This window comes from Pelodiscus sinensis, chromosome 29 (assembly GCF_049634645.1).
Source record: "Pelodiscus sinensis isolate JC-2024 chromosome 29, ASM4963464v1, whole genome shotgun sequence".
Lineage (NCBI taxonomy): Eukaryota > Metazoa > Chordata > Testudines > Trionychidae > Pelodiscus > Pelodiscus sinensis.
The window spans coordinates 13,026,516-13,043,771 of NC_134739.1; the positions used below are offsets into that span (position 1 = coordinate 13,026,516).

Genomic DNA, 17,256 nt, shown 5'->3' on the forward strand with positions numbered 1-17,256 from the left:
AGCTTCCCAATGGCCAAGGAAACCCACGGACACGGGCACCGAAAATCCTGCGGGGATTGGGGCCTGAACACCCGCCAGCCCACAAGAACTAAATGGGGTCAAATCCAAGGGGAAACCCCCCAGGAAACACGGGAATTCGCATGGGCTGCTCCGTGGCACTGGTCCAGCTTGTTACCGAGGTTCACTAGCAATCGAGTGGCTATTCATTAGCCTCGCGTACTCTGCTAATTAGCCCGACACAAATGGAGCCTGCAGATTGGCTCGTTTTGCATGTCAGCTTCCTCCTCGGCTCACCCGGACAGGCTCACGCAATCAACAGCCGCCTTCACAGTGACTCAGTCAAACACGCCGCAGCCCCGTCTCCTGGGCTGGCCAGGCACAGGCAGGAAGCCCCGGGAGCAAGGCGCTGGACAAGCCATCAGGCAGCCCAGAGTCCTCAGCCTGGCTAAGGAGGGAGCGTCAGTGAAGACACCGCAGGGTAGCCGGCCTCCCCAGTTGTATCCGAATCGCACGCTGCGCGGAGACCAGCGACCCACCCCGGCAGGGCGCTGCGCGCCGTAAGAGCCAGGCTGTGTGCTGAGGAGCTGGCGGTCTGAGCGACGACGGATGCTCTTCGTACCGCACGAGAGGTTAAGTGGCTTGGCCAAGGTCCTACGGGCAGTGAGTGGCAAAGCTGGGAATGGCGGGCAGGCCGCTGCAGTTGCAAGCCAGTGTCTCAATAACAAGCCCGTGCTAATGCCCGGCTCTGCACACTGGGGGGAACTACCCCCCTCGGTAAGAGGGGACCTGAGTCTCCATCACCCATTAAAATCTTTCACCTCTCCTTGAGCCCCCTAGAGAGGTTGGGGGGCCAACCGGAGACCGGGGAGATGTGTGTCTCTATTGCAACCAGCCCATTTTCTTTACAGCGGGGTGGGGAACCTAATGCCCGGGGGCCAGATGCAGCCCCTGGCTTGCCTGGATCCAGCCCCTAAAGCTCAGGGCTCCCCTCCAGCATAGGGGAGCCCGTGGTGGTGCTCCAGCCTCCCCACCGTCCCGCCAGGGGGCTGGAGCCCACAGAATCTACTAGTCCCCCTCCCCGGCTCTGGGCTGCAAGGGGAATGTGGGGAGGGTCTTTCTGCTCAGTCAGGGGCCACGTCAGTGAGGGTTTGGGGGGGTTGTTGTTTTGTTTTGTGTTTTTGCTTCTCACTTGTGTGCGGCCCCCGACTGATTTTTCTGTGGGTCCGTGGCCCCTGACTCACAAAAGGTCCCCGCCCCTGCTTTACGGGATTTTGAGGGAAACCCAAACCCAGCCAGCCACCGACCAGAGCAGGAAAGGGGGAAGCCAAACTGACGAGGCGCGCCGGGAAACTGACTAGCTGCCGCGAAGGCCAAGGCACAAGGCAAACAAGGCGGCCGCGAACTGGATTTCTGACATTCTTTCACCTCCGGCTGGGGTGTGAACGCCGGGAAGGAAGTGGCTTTGTTCTTTTAAAAGACGAAAAACTTTTATCTCGACAGCGCCTCGTCCAACGCGCCTCGGTCACCCATTTGGCTCCGGGCGCCGCTCCGCTGCATCGTGACCCAACTAATCTTTCCCTTGGCCGCCTCGCCGCTTTGAATGTCAACATCAGCTCAGCTGCACTTTCGTCTTTTTCGTATCTGAAAGCAGCAGCGCACCGGAGGGCGTCGAGAGACACTGGGAGCCCGGGCCGAGCGTGGGGGCCCCTTCCCTGACCTTTTCGGAAAACACCATTGCTCCCTCGCCGAGCAGGCCCAGCAAAACCGGATCCAATCCAGGGGCAGCGTGTTGCATCCTGCCAGCCCTGCAGCCTGAAATCCCAGCTCCCGGGCCCAGCCCAGGCGGAGAGAGGAAGCTAAACGGGAGTGGGAGGAGCAGGCAGGAGGCTCGCCGGATCAGCAGCGATCCCGCGGTGTAACATGTAGGTTGACGAGCTACGTTGCTCAAAGGGGTGTGAAAAATTCACACCCTTTAAGCGCCCCAGCTAAGCCTCTGGGGTAGGTGCAGCTAGGCTGGAAAACAATTCTTTCCAACCTCCCTTCTCTCAACACTGTAGCGGCCGTTCAGCAGCCGCGGGGCTGTTCCACTGTGGAGCCCCGAGGGGAGACCTGCCCGCAGACAGGCAGGGACACGACTGCCCCGTAACATACCAGGCCAAGTCACATGTGTCAGGGCTCCTTCTGCCTGGGCGCAGCGAGCCTGCCCTGCAGCCTGGCACTTACATAATCGTATCGATGTGACACTGGCGCACGTTGCTAGACAAGCCATGCCGCCCGGACGGAGGCAGCCCTGGCCCCTAGCTACCGCCGCGCGCTCCCCAAATCCAGGCAGGGGGTAGAACCTACCGAGGGGCGTAAGAGCCACGTCCTGGCTTCCCACCGGACACATCTCTCAGCTTGCCTGTGTGCATTCAAAGCCCCAGCTACAACGAGGAGGGGAAAGTAACCCCACGGCATCAATGTTCCCTCTAGCTTTTTTCCACCCATGTGCGGAATAAATTTATATGTGCACCAAGGCATGTGTGGGTGTGCACCACCAGTAGACACACAGGCTGCCGGATGTGGGCGCATGGGACTCTCTCCTGAGCGGCCGCCAAAGCGCCCAGCCTACAGGGCATGCACGTGAGTCCTTAGTGCTGCACCCTGGGGGGCTGTGATGTAGTGGGCGGGGCTGTCCACTCGCTGCTCGCTATGCCTGGGCTGTGGGTACCCTCACTGGGGGGCCCGGGGCGTCTCACCTGAACAAAGGAAGGGGTGTGGCTACCTGGGGGATGGGTGTTCTGTGGTTTCGGAAGAGGCAGTCTTGGCTGGGAAAACCTGGAGAGAGGAGACTGAGTACTGAGGGGTCAGGGGCCTGTGGACCTCTATCCCAAGGGGTCCAGGGCTGCCAGCCCCGACTCCTTATGCCCACCCCACGCCTATGCTGGGCTGTATCCTGGAGAAGCAATAACCCCTCCCTGTTCTACTGGCTGGAGGAGTCTCATCTCGCTGCAGACGGGGTGCAGGATCGGGGGGTCCCCGCCGCGCAGCCCCAGGGGTTGGTGGGTCCCCCCGGCAGCCCTTCGGAGGCGACGCTTCCTGACCTGCCGCTGTAACGGACGAGGGAGGAAGCCGAGGTTTTCCCCCTGCGCCCCCGGAGCAAGGAAGAGCAGCGCTGGCTATTTTAAACAGCCAATGAACGAAGCGGGGGGAGAAGGCAGGCTGCTGGCTCATGGTGCCGTGCTCATAACGGACTTCCTCGTGCCGCTCGGCATTCCGCCGCGCTGAGCGCAACGTGGTAACTGGCAGCGCTGCCCGACCGCCATTCCCCACCCGGCTCTGCTGCAGGGGCGGCCAGAACGGGGCCTGGCCGAGTAGAAACTGCAGCTGGCTGGGAGCACGTCCATGGGGGGGGGGGCCATGCAAGGCTGGGCCCTGGGGATTCTTCCCAGCGCACCTCTCCACCCCCAGCCAGACAATGCCCCCGGCAAAGCAAAACCAACGAGGGGTGTAAGAGTTTAACCGGTTAACTGACCCGCTGATGCCGATCGGCTCCTGCGCGTGGTTGAACTCCGGCGGGGCTGGCACCACCAGGAGCCCAGAAGGCCGGGAGTCCGTGGGGCCAGGAGCCCACCAGGCCAGCAGTGCTGGGAGCCCACAGTGCTGGGACCCAGCAGTGCCAGGAGCCCACAGGGCCAGCAGCACCGGAGGTCTGCAAGGCCACGATCCCACAAAGCCAGTAGCACCGGGACCAGCAGCGCCGGGAGCCTGCAGAGCCAGCAGCACCGGGACCAGCAGAGCTGGGATCCCACAGGGCCAGCTGCCCGTAGGGCCTGTTTAGCGGGGTACCCAATGGAATTTTAATCAATTACACATTTATGATTTTTAACCCTTTCTACCTCCCTAATACCAACCTTGCAACACCCCTGGGCCACGAGGCCTGTCCGCAATCAGGAGGGCGATTAGAGGCGTCCTAGTGGCACCTCAAGGCCTCCCCTGAGATCATGTCCCCGTCGGGCAGGCACCGTTCAGACGCTCGGGGCAGGTCTGTCCTGCGAGTGGCGGTAGCAGAGAGAGGCACAGTCACGTCACCTACCCGCTCCCAGCAGCAGCACAGACGTGGCCACACGGGCTTCAGCATGGGTCTAGCGTCTCGGGACGTCCTGTCGTATCGCCCCCAGCCCCACCCCGAGCGGCACTGCCCCTGCGAGCTTAGAATCTAAACCGCGCAGACGAAAGCCGTGTGCCTCGCCATGGGACAGCTGGGAGACAGAGACAGGGCGAGACTAAATGAGTTGACCAAGGTCACTGCGGGAGGGACTGCAGCGGTGGCAGAGCTGGGAGTTGAACCTGTACCTCTGAAGTACGTCCCAGCCAGCTGGCCATTGCTGGCACATACTGCAGCTCGCGCCGGGTTTGTTAGTTCCCCACCCTGCTAGCGCTCTGAGTGGACAGAGAAGGAACCAAGTCCTCACTCCCTGCTGTCTCTAGGGGAAAACCCTCTTCGGTGTCCCCGGTAGCCACAGCCTTGGGGGCTCAGACGGGATTGCCTCTTGGCTGGGGGCCGAGGACACAGAATGACATTTTGGCCTCCTGGACGGTGATTGGGTCGTGAGCGGGAAAGCAGACCCATCCCTCTCGCTGCGGGTCCGGGCTCCAGCTGGCAAGCGAGGGAGCTGTACCCAAGTCAGACCCGCTGGACGGACAGGGGGCGGGTCCACTCCCCGGCCCCCAGCAGCTGACCGACCCGCTCCTTTCTCCTTCACCTCCACTAGAAGATCCTTTGGGCTCCTTGGGCAGCTCTAGGACACTGGGTGCAGGCGCCCGGAGGCTCTTCCTGGGCCTGGCCCGGCCTCGGGACCGTCAGAGCTTCCAGGCGAAGCGGAGTCGCTATTGCCCGGCCGGCGTCCGGAGGACACGGGGGCGCTGCCCGGGTGATAGAGCCGACGGCTCTTCCCTCCACCTTAGCAGAGTGCCTGGACATTGTGTCAGTGCCAGGCACTGGTAGCCTGATTGCTCGGGAGGGGGGGGCTCAGGCCTAGGAGCCAGATGAGGCCCCCGGCTTGCCTGGATCCAGCCCCCAGGGCTCAGGGCTCCACCCAGAACTGGGGAGCCTGCGCTGGCACTCTAGGCCTCACCCCACCCCCGCACAGGGCTGGAGCCCTCAAAATCTACTCGCCTGGCCCCCCAGGTGCGAGGGGAATACAGGGAGGGTCTTTGTGCTTCTCAGTCAGGGACCCCGCCAGTGAGGGTTTGGGGGGGGGGGGTCGGTTTTTTTGCTTCTCATTTGTGTGCGGCCCCCGACTCATTTTTCCGTGAGTCAGGGGCCCCGACCCCTGGCTTAGGGGGAGACACTTAGGGGGAGAGGCTGGCCAAAGCTCCCTGCCTGGCTTGTGCGCTGGCCGCAGAACTCCACCCCAGAAGCAGCCGCATGTCAGTGGAGGGAGCCAGTGCAGTGCATTGTGGGCCAGCCGCAGCAAAGGCGCCGGGAAAGCACGTTCCCAGGCATCGGAGTGGAGCCCTTGTTTCAAACAAGGACCCGCCAAGGGAGCCCGATTCTCAGGGTCTGTCCCTTTTGGCCAGGGAGATCTGGGCTCCCCAGCTGGGCACAGGGCCTCTCGCTCGTCCACGCCCTCCCCCTCCTCTCTCCAGCCAAACCTGCGCTCCCAGAGGGAGTTCCTCTCTCGGCAGGAGAGGACGCGGGACGGGGCCTTCGAGAAACGGAGGAAACCTCCGACCCCTCCCCCTCTTCTGCGCTGGCCTGGAGTCCCAGGATTCCGTTTCCTGTTTTTTCCCGTGGAAACCCTCAAATAGACGCTGGCCTCATTTTTGGGGGGAGGGGGGGGAAGGGCTGGTTTTGGGTGGCTGAAGCAGGGCTCACAATGAGCCATTTCCTCTGACGGCTGAGAAAGGCACCTCGGGCTCTGCCCCACCCCGCGGCCGGCGGGAAATCCGACCCGGCAAGGCCAGGGGGAGGCGGACTCCGTTCCTTGCCCTTCTCAAGGACACGGGGGGGGGGCAAACATGTTCGCTTGCAGGGTCCCTGGGACACAGCCGGGGCGCCTCGGCCGAGTGAAGGCTCCAGGCTCAGGTTCGAGGCTGCACACAGCTGGCGCCCAAGGTCCCCGGCCCGGCGATAACAAGGCAGGAGCGTCACAGGGAAACTCTCTGTAGCGGAACGAAGGCTCCAGCTGCAGCCCTGCACCGCTGTCCCACGGTCTGCCGCCCGATCAATGGCTCTTCACACCCTCGGGCGGCCGCTCTCCATCGCCCCGCCCCCCCGGGGCCTCCAGGGCAGGCTGGCCTGGGGCGAAAGGGCAGGGAGCACCCCCTGCAGGAAACGGCCCCGCATGGAGCCGGACGTCCAAGGCCGCGGTCTCGGCGCAGCCCGGATCCCGGGCGTGGGCGGGGAGTGCAAAGCGCCTTAGGGGCTGGCGCTCGCGGGGATCCAATGGGACATTCCAGGCCTCATCTCAGCCCTGGCAGCTCCGACAGCTCCTCTCGCCTTTGAGCCGGGGCCAGAGGAAGGGCAGATCCGTGGCAAGGGGCGGGGCCTCTCCGGGGCAGATGGCGCCCTCCCCGTGTGTCCCCCAGAGGACTAGCCGCGAGCACGTGTCTGCAGCCCACGCGCGTTTAGAATCAAAACCGGAGGCCCCCCGCAGAACCCTCCCTCCCCTCCTGGGTCCCCCCCAAGCTGCTCCGCTCCCGGGGGCGTCGACAGAACCCGGCCGGTGCAGATCTGGCCCAATCCCCGGGCCCGTACCCGCCCGGCGCAGCAGCAAAAACACGCCCTGGGCTACGGAGCCACAATAGGGCCATTGTCACCGCCAGGTGGCTCCTCCCTTTCCCCACCCCGCCGGAGACCTCCCCCCACACAGTCCCATGAAAAGCACCACTGTGACCCCGCCCCCGCCTCTCCACCAGCTGCTCACGCGACCCCTGTGACGGACCAGGCCGTGTCTGGGCACAGCTGAGGGCGTCCGCTCAGGGCGAATTGTTCAAATCCGGGGCTCCTTACAGCCCCCAGACTGGTGACCTCTCCAAACAGGCCACAAACCAGTCCCACAGAGCGCTTCAGCTGCCTGCCTGAAGCCTCACGAGCAAAACCCCTCCGACACCCCAGCAATATCCGTGCCCCAGATGGCCCCGGGCCTCATACACAGGTGGGGGGTCCTAGCACCCAATCCCACCTACCCCGAACAAGTTCTGTCTGGTTCCAAGAAACCAGTCACAGATCCCTGGTCAATTTACCCTCTGGACCTTACCCGCAAATCACTCTGGGCCAATCCTTTAGAATCTAAAACTAAAGGTTTATTATCACAAGAAAGAAAAGCCTGAGAGTCAGGTTGTTAAAGAATAGTACGTTACATGCACCGAATCTCCCAGTCCTCGATGCAGGCTCTAGCAGAGATGTTGCAGCTGCTGGTTTAAAAGTTCTTATTGCGCATCCTATCATCAGGATGGGTTCACAGGTCTTTCGGGCCCTTCAATCCCTGCAATGCTGCCTCTGGGATGATGTGCTGAGCTGAGAACAAAATGGCATCGACCACATGGCCTCTTTATACCTCCTTCCTGGCCTCTTCTAGTATGTAGCAGGTCACCTGGACAGAGGCCAATCTCTGTGTTCCCTGCTGGCTGCTCTCAGGTGACAGCCCCCATTCTTTAGGTGTGTCCTCGGCCCATTAAGTGCCATTGTCCCACAGGGCCTGGCTACTCAGCCTGTCCATAGCAAAGCTTAACCACATTCAGAGAAATATTCAGCTTCCACACAGATTACAGATTCCTACCTACACACACAGACATTATACACTCACATCAATAGCATAAACAGGATCAGCAAACAATAAGCTCCCATTCAATACCCCACATGGCTCCCTTTTATACCATTTTCTGGGGCCAACACCCCCACCTAGGGGTGCAGCAGCGACCTGGCTGCTTTCCTCCAATTCGGTAATGTGACAACCCCTTCTTGGGACTGTCAGCCCCAAGAACCCCCCCCTTTCCTCCCCCGGCCCAGCACAGTGTGTGCGGTTCCACCCCGTCGCCTGGCTGCCAACCCCAGCCAAAGGTCGTCCCCGCCAGCAGTGCCGGGACACGGCCATTCAGGCCTGCCCTGGCCTTGAAGAAAGTGGCACTGGGAGCATTTTGCCGATCCCAGGGGTCTAAGAACAAAGAATCAAAATCCCAGCCCATCGGCGGAAGAGGGGCTGAGGCCGGGTCCTTGGCTCTGCAGTGGGAGCAGCCGTACGCAGCCACGCCCGGACGCATCCCGCCACGGCCCCACCGAGGCGAGGCACCGCGGCAACCCACCCTCGCACCGAGGGACGAGCCCAGACGGGTTAAAGCGAACGCAGGCTGGCGGCTCTCCCTCTGGCCAGAACCCGCTTGGCCGTAGCTGGGGCTGGGAAGTCGTTATCCTTTTGTTTTTATGCGCCCTGCCTCTCTATTGTTCACCCCAGACACACCGCGGCCCGGGGAATGGAGCGCCCCGTGGGCGGGGCTCATCTGCAGCAGGGGGCGTGGCCTGGCAGAATGCTGCGGCCCGGCAGGCAGGAGTTCATAGCCCGCCACCGGTCCGCGGTTGGGAGCCGCTGGGTTAAGATACCCATGCCAATCGCACTACGAACATGGGGGGCAAACAGGAGGAAAGGAAACTAGATTCTCTTGTTTGCATCTCTGGACGGCGGGAATTGCTGTTTGCTGTTCACATGAGGACAGGAAATCATAGAATCGTAGAAGCCTAAAACTGGAAGGGACCTCCAGAGGCCATCAAGTCCAGTCCCCTGCCCTCACGGCAGGACCCAGCACTGTCTAGACCATCCCTGACAGGTGTCTGTCCAACCTGCCCTTAAATATCTCCAGCGATGGAGATTCCACAACCTCCCTAGGCAATTTATTCCAGTGTTTAACCCCCTGACAGGTAGGAAGTTTTTCCTAATGTCCAACCTCAACCTCCTTTGCTGCAGCTTAAGCTTCTTGTCCTGTCCTAAGAGGCCAAGGAGAACAATTTTTCTCCCTCCTCCTTGTGACACCCTTCTAGATACTTGAAAACTGCTCTCGTACCCCCTCTCGGCCTTCTCCTTTCCAAACTAAACAAGCCCAATTCTTTCAGACTTCCCTCCTAGCTCATGTTCTCTCGACCTTTCATCATTCTTGTTGCTCTTCTCTGGACCTTCTCCAATGTCTCCACATCTTCCCTGAAATGTGGTGCCCAGAACTGGACACCATCCTCCAACTGAGGCCTAATCAGGACAGAGTCGAGGAGGAGAATGGCTCCTCGTGCCTGGCTCACCACTCTCCTGTTCATGCTGCCCAGAATCACGTTTGCTTTTTGTGCAACAGCGTCGCTCTGTGGACTCCCGTTTAGCGTGTGGTGCACTAGGACCCCTAGATCCCTGTCCGCAGAGCTCCGTCCTGGAGGGAAGTGGACGCGGGAAGGAAGACGTTCTCTAACTAGCAGCCTGGATTTGATTCTCATTTTTAAATATCTTACGGCAAGCGGTGGGTGTTGGGCGACTCTGTCCAGGGCAGGTACACCAGCCCCTTCTGAGATCCCGGCAGGGCACCTCTGGGAGAGGCCGGCTGGAAGCCAACCGGGTATCCCTGCCCAGGGCAGACTAAGGAAATGGGCTACTGCATTGTGCCCGTTCTCTGGAGCCAGGCTCCCCTGCCAGTGCCCAAGGCAGACGTGAAAGCCCCCAGCGGTCCCCAGGCCCGTCCCCAGGTGCTCATGCGGAACGGTGCTGCCCACGCCGCCGCCGCCGGACATCGGTCACGTCTCGTTCGAAATGACTCAAGTGGGGTTTCCCGCCCGTCCCTCGGGAGGTGAGTTCACCGCCTCGTGGCCAGGAAGCTCTTCCTACCTCCCAGCTCCGGGTTTCCCTTTGCTCCGTGCCAGCCCCCGGCGTCTTGGCTGGGGGTGACGAAGAACAACCAGTAGCGTAGCCCCATTCTGCGGGGGGCCAGGAGAGCAATCCTGGGGTGAGAACCGCAGCATGAAGGCCTGAAACAATGGGGTGCACACATCCCGCCGGGGAGCGTGTGCTGCGAGTCCCCAACTCGCCGAGTAGGCGGGTGGGTGACAGACTCAGCTACAGTCTTGGCTCTGGCATCTAGTCCTGAAGGTCCCTTCAGTTTCATCCCCGGGGTGTTGTCATCATCTGAGCAGCTCTCCTAACTCGATCCCGCCCCCCACCTTACTGATGAGCCTCCAGGGGGAGCCCTGGCGCATGCCACCCCTTGAGGGCATGTCTACACTTCTTCACGCAGCGCACAACCTGCGGAACTCCCTGCCAGAGGATGGTGTGAAGGCCAGGAATTTCACAGGGTTCAAAAAAGAGCTAGATTCATTCATGGAGGGCAGGTCCATCAATAGCTATTAGCCAAGATGGGCAGGGATGGTGTCTCTAGCCTCTGTTTGTAAAAGGCTGGGAATGGGTGACAGGGGAGGGATCATTTGATGATTCCCTGTTCTCTTCACTCCCTCTGGGGCACCTGGCTTTGGTCCCTGTGGGCAGACAGGACACTGGGCGAGATGGATCTTTGGTCTGACCCAGCCTGGCCGCTCTTATGTTTTTATGGCCAACACCCACGGCCGACCCGTGCCACCTGATTCAGGGTCTCGGAGCTCCGGCTAAAGGGTCCTAGAGCCCTGTCTCCTGACGCAGCCCCAACGTCCACACTGCAACTCGACAGCCATCAGAGAGCGTGGCTCCAACCTGCAGCAGAGCGTGGCTGGTTCCAAGCCCCTAACCCCTCCAAGCTCCACGGCACGCAAATCCAATGAGAAGCAGGAAGGCACCAGCTGGTACAGAAAAAGCCTTCGGCAGCATCACAGGGACCCCCATGCTTGATGGAAATTGGCCGATGAATAGGAATATGCGTAACTCGAAGACGCTGGAGACAAAACCTACTGATTTTAATGGCACCGTCGACGGAATCTGTGTCTCCTATTTTGGGGCGTTTCATTCTCGTACAGGACATTAGATGTATAAAGGGCAGAGCTGTTTATAGTTCTACACATGCTAACGAAGGCCATTGCTGGTACCCTGGAAACATGATGCCTCGGTGCTCAAACCAACGACCCGGGAATGGTCGTGTTTGTCCTATAAGCCTAAACTGTGGTGGGTTTCAGAAAGACGTGAGCCCAGGCCACCTAATACTGGACTCCTGGTATTTTTCCAGAGGAATGGGGGGTGCTGAACAAAGGATTCCCACCCCGGGGGAGTCTCTTTAAGCAATGGGAAACCACCCGTCTTCAGCTGGCCCTTTGAAACTGCCTGGCCCACTCTAAGGGGATAAAGAACAACTCTGAAGAAGCTGTAGTCCCGGGGCCGAGCAAAGATCAGCTCTGACGTGAGGCTTGTTATCAGGGATAAAAACAGCTGTTTAGGGTAAGAATTTGCATGTAACAAGTTTCTTAATGAGTTAGACCTAGCTAGCGGTTTGCGTTCATTTTAATTTAGTAACTTGCTTTGATCTGTCTGTTTTCCCTTGCAGACACTTAGACCCGACTTTTCTATTTAATTAAAACACTCTTGTTTATTATCAAGCTGAGTGTAAATAATTGTTACTTGGGAGGAACAACCAGTGTGCATCTCTCTTGTGCATTGATAAGGTGGGCAGACTTTACACGCTTTCGCTGGGTACATTTTTACACGGGGTAAAACAGTTTTTTTAGGGTTCTGGTCCCTTTTGGGGGTTGGTTTCCTGGGTGCTGACCTCTGAGAGCTGAGCCTTCCCAGAGCTGAATTGGGTCAGTGTGGGTGTTGCTCTGTAGGAGGGGTGGTTACCCCAACTCTGTGCCTCGTCTGGGAGAGACCAGTGGGCAGGAGAACAGGCGTCAGTGTCAAGGTCAGCACACCAGGAACAACCCAAAGGAGACTTCTGTGTTCTAGCCAGTCCCAGCAGCATCTTCCACAGTGAGCAGCCCCCCGTGCAAACCACGAGCGTAGACAGGAAAAGCCACGCTGTGATCAGCACCTGCATAAGTCGCACCTTCGCCTGTCCACATTTGGCACCCTTGCAACTATGTTAGCACCCAGCTGCTGATGGTGACCAGCTGGCACATCATCAGAGCAGACAAGACCTCCACTAGACCAATCCCTGCGTAGCACAGAAAAGCCCCTGTCCAAGAGGTGTTGGTTCAGGACGTGAGGAAGAGAGACAGAGTCTTCTTCCAAAGGAAGCCAGGATCAAAGCGCGCAACCTCTCACCCAGATCACGACACTGCTCCTCACAGACTGTCATCTTCCCCGGCGAAACTTTTCCTTTCTTTGATATTCCCCCCACTTTCTCCCTCCAAAGAGTGACGCCCCCGTAACTCCTCTCCACTCCCGCCTACGCAGTGCCCTCTCCCTCGGCTCCACGGAGCACAGCTCCTGCAGTCTCCAGGCACTCGGCGGTGGGCTTGTTTCTGTACCACCACCGAGCAAAACCAGACGAGCTTTTCTAACATTGCTGCACGTAACCAGTCTGTATAGCAGACGGAATCCCTTCCGAATGTCGCCAAAGAAAGAGCCATCTGGGGAGTAATCACAGAAACCTGCCAGCTTAAAAAGAGGGCCAGCATTTCCACACGGGGGAAGTGTGTCAGGCACCTAAGCGCACCCTTGGACACATAAACAAGTGGCCTCATTTTCGGAGGTCGCTCACAAGTCCCGGCGCCGTCAGACCCTTATGCCGGCGGCATAAAGAAAGAGCGAGGTGCCCCGGTTTAAGCAGACAGGTTTAACCTCATCTCATCTCTATTCCTCTTTAAATTGGATCCCTGCTTCGGTCCCAGGTGACCGCTTGGTTTAGTAACAGGGCATCAGCAACTTCAAATCAAATCCCGTTTTTTTTCCTTCTTGAAAAGGAGCTTAAAAATCAATTTCACATCATCCCTTTTACGATCACCTCTTCCCACGTTTCCTTTTTCAATTTCTCCCCCCTCGCCGCATGAAAGCCCCAGCTGGGACGACAAGGGAAACTCACTAGCTAGCTGGCTACAGAGGGACAAACAAGTGGGGGGGGGAGGTGGATTGTAACAAGAAATATTTTCTTATCTAATCTCTTTCACAGGCAGCCTCAGGCTTCAGTCCTCTTGGCTGTACAATCTAGGAATCCCCACAACCCACAGAGCCGCACAGATTGTAAGCAGGCTCCCCACAGACACCAGACCGAGTCCATGGGAACGGAACAGTGTGCACCTAAGTCCCTTAGGTCATTAGTAACAGCAGCAGGTAGAACATTTCCCAGCTGCGGGATCACAGACAGGGAAGTCCTATCCCCTCCTCTCCCTCCATGCTGCATGGGCTTGGGTTGTTTTTCATTTCCCTCTGCTTGACAAGGAAGGGAAAACAGACTGGTCAGTTTCACCGGTGCTGCTTGTAAGTTTCACTTTCCCCGCATTAGCCCCCTGCAGCCTCCCTGTTCCCACCTCCCCCCCCCACTTTACTGCTGGAGGCAGCAGATGTGCAGGGGTGATGGGGACAGGCCCATGCCCTAGACTGGCAGGCCGTATCCAGCAACGTGGGCCCAGCAGACTTGGCTCCCAGCCTCAGATCCCTCGGATAGAATCCGAGCGAGCCAAGGGGCAGAGAAAAGACCCTCTCTGTGCTCTCCCCCCCAGCCCCCTCCGCAAGACAACACACAGGATTGCACTGGTCCCACACAAGGCTGCTCTGGTATCCAGGCAGGAGGCCAGGAGAGCCTCCCGTGACTCGTTCTTGTGGTTCCGAGTTCAAGGCCGTGACTCGTTCTTGTGGTTCCGAGTTCAAGGCCAACGAGCCATAGTAACTTCTCAGGCAGAGCCAGGCTAGCGAGCGCCGGTCAATGGCCCCCAGCCAGGTGAGACACACCAGGCTGAGACTCTGTTCTAAGCAATTTCACCCGCCCTCACGCATCCGTCAGCTGCAACACGCGCACCGACCGCACAGCTATTGTCCTTGGCTGAGGCTCCTGGGAATGCTGGTTTGGTTTTCACGCACTCGACACCGCAGCCCGGAAGGCGGCCTACGCGACTTTTCAGCTGGCTCCACGCGACCTGGGGCAAGACACGTCACTTCCTGCGTGCCTCAGTTTCCCCACTGCCAAAGGGAGGGATGATTTTGACCTCTCTTTGTGAAGTGTTTTGTGGTCCACTGAGGAGACGCCGGGTATTCTTGTTCTTCCTTCGGATTGGGGGACCCTGAACATCACCCAAAGTCATTAAACAGAGCACAGAAGACCGCATTCAAAGTCACGGCTCTGCACCAAACTCCCAAACCATTGGCTACTTGCCGCCTGTCGCCCTCCAGGCGGGCGGGTTCAAAACTCCAAGCAGCGCCCAAACGCCAGAATTCAAACTCTCAACGGGCCCCAAGAGCCGGGACACACGACGCATCCTTAGCTCCCTGGGTGGAATTTTCAAACAGCAGAGTTTTCTCGGGCAGGCAAGAGCGAGCCTGTGAAGAGCATTTTGGGGTACGGATTTCACATCACATTGGCCAAGCATCCATGCGCTCCCAGGGCAGGCCCCAGACTGTTACCCCAGGATCGGGCGAAAGAATCAGTGAGCAGCCGCCTGCTGCTTTCATTCTGGGGGAGCACACGGGGGCCCTGTGGCGAAGACGTTCACAATACCACAGCACTTTCTCTCTGAGGATTTCCAAGCACTTTTGAAAAAGGCAGGCAAGTATCCAGATCCCCTTTTTACAGGTGGGAGAAACTGAGGCAGCAAGCGGTTAAGTGACCAAAGCTAGAGTCACACCGCTTCCTATTATCCGGTTTCCCGTGGCAGAGCCAGTTTCAGACAGACCCAAGGCTTCCTAATGTCCAGTTCCCTGTGCTCTGACCACTAGACCACACTGCCTCCCTGGGTGGAACATGGGCAGACAAACAGCACACAAAAAAAATAGTGAAATAAATTCCAAGGCTGGAATTTCAGCTCCTAAATCCCTTAGGATTTTCTTTGGAAAATCTCTGCCTTATTACAGGCTATTCTCGCTATCAGTCCAAGATATGTTCCAAAAAACCTTGGACTTAATAGTGAAACAACTTAAAGCGGGGAATTTTTTTCCCAGCAGCTGACTTCCGGTTGTGCAAATTGAGGTAAGGGATTTCTTTTGGCGCAACGTAAGAGTGGGGAATGGGAGGACTTATAATGCATCCGTCCCTACAAGCGTCAACGACTGTCGCATGGAACAGATGTGCACCATGGCAACTTGTAGCGGGGATGCCCTGTGTACACCATGAAAGAGGAAAACTTGCAAAGGGTTAAATACAAGCCATAGGGCATCCCCCCCGCCCAGTGACGGAGCAGGGCCCTTCCTTTCCGAAGCAGGGCACATGGGTTCATCCGCCCGTGAGGCTGGTTGAGTTGCACAACTTGCACCAAAGGAGCACAGACCGAATTCAGCCCTGGGGCGAGGAGGCGCGGCCCCCGCTGAAACCTCCCGAAACTCGGCCAGCTTCATGCCAAGAGCCAGTTTGGCTTCCTGGCTCACGGCCCCTCCAGGCACCACGCTCCGTCCGGAACCACGCGACGCTGGACAAACGCAGCCAAGGCACCGAATTTTCTTTCTGCTGCCAAGCAGCCCTCCCCCATCTCCCCAGCTGTGGCGGAAGCTGGGGTGCCCCCCCTCCCCAGCTGTTCAGGCGTGGCTGCCGCGGTGCAGTCTCATTCTCTCCACCCCGTGCGCTCCCGCTCCCCACACCCTCTGGAACGTAACACCCAGCAGAAACCACCTGAGCAATGCGCATCTTCCAGCAAACATCTTTTGCCGCGTCATGGTGCGAGAGCGTCACCCCACCCGCCCCAGAGCGCAGGGCCCGATCCTGCACTTTCGGCTTCCGGTGACGCCACAGGGAAATTGACCAGGGGCAGGATCTGGTCTGGAGTGGCCGGAGGGCAGAGGAGGGGGTCCAAAAGGGGAGAAATCCCCATGGCAGATAACGCCGCCACTTTGTAGGTTGTGTTTTCCCCCCCTCTCCAAGAGTGCCCAGATAAAGCAGGATAAAGTGGTGCCGTTCCACTGAGCGCTATCGGATCTAGTCTAGCAAAGCCAGAGTTTCTGCGACTTCAAGCCACTGCAGCCTGTGAGCAGCACAGACTTTCAAGCCAATGGAGCTGCCCAGGGATCAGCTAGGGATCTCTTCCATAGTCCAAAGCGTGTGGGGGGGGAGGGGAGGGGGGGAGTCTGCTTAAATAGACTCGGCTCAAAGCAACCCCCCAACTCATCCTGCCCAACAGGACGGCCTCGGGCCCGGCCTCCAGGGTTACTTGTCTGACTGTAGGCAGCTGGGCCGGATGGCTTGGCACACAGACGGGGCCGGCTGATAAGAAGCCCAGCCCAGCCCGGCTGGAGTCAGCGGGAGAGACAAAGCGAATGGAGGTTCCAGAGGAAACCAGGCGCGTGGGGGCATTCCTGGCTCTCGGGCTGGGGGGCGGGGGAGGCTCGGGACAAGAACGTTGGATCGAAATATTCGGCGAGCCTGCTGAGGTTGGAGCGAGACGGCCGGACGGGCTCACGGAGACCAGGCTGCCAGACCCGCGGCGGGCAACCTCGCCATTGCCAGGGGCTGCGGGACCCACGGCTGGGCTCCTGGCGGCCACACAGCAGCACGGTCCCCACTGGCACTTTACACAGCGCAGCCTCCCTGGGCAGCCTGCCCACCCCCACCCAGTGGAAGGACCAACAGAGCCCGGACCAGCCTCCCCCGGAGAGCTGGCTGCTGAGATGCCGCCCGCCCGCCCTCGGACACTGCGCGGGCAACCTCCCCGCCGGCACGAACCCCCCCCCCCCACACACACACACCCGGTACCAACGTCCCCAGCGAACCAGCCACAAAGTGTCAGCGGCTAAGACACCAGCCCACCCCCCCCCCCCCCCCCCCGGTCACCCCACCGATGCCAGCCAGCCTCCTAGGCGCCAAACGCCCCGCGGGCAGGCCAGTGCCATCCCGATGGGCCACTCCGGCTCTCCACCCCGGCACCAAACGTAGGGCCAGCCCCCCGCCTCCCCAGTGCCGGCTGCCTGTCCCATGCCAACCCCCCCAGTGCCGGCTGCCCTCCCTCCCCAGTGCCGGCTGCCTGTCCCCCCCCACCCCCCCAGTGCCGGCTGCCTGTCCCCTGCCAACCCCACCAGTGCCGGCTGCCCTCCCTCCCCAGTGCCGGCTGCCTGTCCCCCCCCACCCCCCCAGTGCCGGCTGCCTGTCCCCTGCCAACCCCCCCAGTGCCGGCTGCCTGTCCCATGCCAACCCCCCCAGTGCCGGCTGCCTGTCCCCCCCCACCCCCCCAGTGCCGGCTACCCGTCC

The 17,256-nt window shown here is 59.7% G+C and overlaps 1 protein-coding gene across 2 annotated transcripts in view; it reads right to left on the reverse strand.

Moving 5' to 3' along the window:
- Positions 1-17,256, reverse strand: part of ARHGAP23 (Rho GTPase activating protein 23) — a 119,970-nt gene that overhangs the window by 83,913 nt on the left and 18,801 nt on the right. The gene's annotated exons all lie outside the window — the stretch shown is intronic.